Below are 2,463 nucleotides of genomic sequence, written 5' to 3' on the forward strand. Positions count from 1 at the left end.
TTTCCTGCAAGTGACCAGAGACCCAAATAGTTAGTGCTATGCCAACAACTATGGGATTTGAGCCAATTTTTAGGGCCCAGAGCCCATGCCACTGCCCAGAATTGAACCATCTCTGCAAATTAGTGAAATAACATGGAAATGACAATATTAAAGTAAATACTTGTTCAAGACCTTGACTGGACCTCTAACAGCCATGATAGGATTTTCTTCAAACATATTGCAAATGTGTAATCTATAGGTATAATTCATAGTTCTAAGCATAGGGATCCCATACTTAGCTGAAAATTGCTAAGAACCATTGATGCCTCAACACAGCAATTGCCATTCCATCCATTAGGTCATATATACATTGATAATTCAATTACAAGTAAAAATATGATGAGAGCCACACATGGTTGCTGTCATAAAACATATACATAACCAACATAATAGCAGAATAAATACCCATGAAAGTATAGTCATATAGACCACATATGATCTATCAAAATGCTCACAAAAATGCAAGGAGAAATACCCTTTCATTAATGATGCAAAATCTAAATCTGGGATGGGACTTCCATGTTCCACCTGACCATAGAATGGCTGAGCTAAATCACTCTTCAGCAATTCACCCAGGTGCCATATTCCAAGCATGAATGTGGGATCTCATAGAACACATTAATCAAAATGCATCCAAGGCTTCCAGAGGCCATGCACCTCAACGCATCAAAGTGTGATTCCACCTCACGGTCAGATATCACCAAAACCATCAACAGATCAGTCTCTATCCCAACCATCTAGGTCTCAAGAGCATTTATTCCAACCAAAGCTCTAGGACTAGTAATTCAACCCACAACTACTATCGAGCTCCAAAGCGTTTGTCCAACCAAGCCTCTAGGACTAGTAGCTCAACACACTAAGGGATTTAGAGTATTTTTCCAACCAAGGCTACTGGATGAGTAAATCAACCCAAACTGTTAGGGCTCCAGAGTGTTTATCCAACCAAGGCTCCATGAACTAGTAACTCAACCCAAGCTAAGGAAATATGAGAACCAACCAAAACAAACAATCAAATTAAACCCACAATCACCATGACTATCTAGGAAATGGCAAGGCTAGGAAATCCACTATCAATCTAGGTAATCCTCCATGCCAATGATACATCACAACCATGAAACCACATGCGTGTGCCATCCATGCCAAAACTAATGAAGGAAACATACATGCAACTTAGTACCTACAAGAAAATCTGATGTAGCTACTGATCCTGATGCCTTCTTGCTCCAAGAATCCAATTATGACACACCCAACAGGAGTGCTCCAAGAAAAAATCTAAGTCTCCAGGAGTATGAGAGAGAGAGAATAATGAGAGAGAGCTTCAACACTTAACTGAAAAAAAGGTTACCAACTGATCCTCAAAAGCATGTTTATGGATGTTGCCTCTATTTTCCTCATTTTCCATTGTTTTCCTTCAATTTCCTCCTCACATGAAACATATGACCTTTCACCTCCTTTTTCTCCTAGTTTCCATTATTTTCATAAATAATTATGCCAAAAATGTCATTTTTCCTTTCCAAATCCTTAGCCATATCCTTTTCCAATTTCCTTAGCCATAACCAATCACAATTGATCCCCATCACTAGGATTCCCCCCCAACATTTAGCTTGGAATAAGTGTCCCATCATCCATGGTTATTATTTTTCCTTTATTTACTTTTATTACATGGATTTTTCACCAGGGTTGTTACATGAGGGTGACCTCACTTTTTGAGTTTATCAAAATCAAATGGTTCATCTTAATCTGCAGTGATATTCAAGTCAATTTCCAATCTTGCATTTTGTTTTCTTGTTTTTCTTCTCTTTTTGGGGCTCAAGAAACTCTTCTTCCTCTTCAAAGATGTCTCAAAAGCACCCAACCCACATGTGAATTCATAATCCATAATATGAATATTTTTGGCGTCATCCAACATTTTTTTAAACAAAGCAATCCACTGTTCAATATTGGTTAAAGTAGAAGGAGGATGTTTTTCGAACCAGTTCTATGTAGCCAAATAACTCCTCTTTGACCAACTTAAGTCCTTCAACATTTACATCAACATTGTGACTATCCATGGCAAATGTGTTTGCATTTTCACCAAGATCTGATATTGCCTCTATATTTATCTCAGGAGGGTGATTGTATGAATTAGTTGTGCTTTGATGATTTATTAATTGGCTTGAATCCATTGAATGGGAAGATAACCAACCCACATTTATGGCATGCTTGCAAATGTTTTTTTTTTTTAACAAGGTCGGGTACTATTATATTATAAAACAACAATGGAGGGACAAGGTCCCAGTACATATAGAGAGGGGAATATCAGTGAGAGAGGTGCAAAAGGGGAGCGTAGTCCCATCCTCCAAATCACAGGTCTTGCTTCTTAGAAATTTAAATACATAATAGCTATATTGACGGACGAACTGTCCTAACAGTAAACAAAATTTA

Source organism: Pinus tabuliformis, chromosome 1_2 (genome assembly GCF_031772625.1).
Source record: "Pinus tabuliformis cultivar Carrire ecotype Pingquan chromosome 1_2, CPIR1, whole genome shotgun sequence".
In the NCBI taxonomy this organism is placed as follows: Eukaryota; Viridiplantae; Streptophyta; class Pinopsida; order Pinales; family Pinaceae; genus Pinus; species Pinus tabuliformis.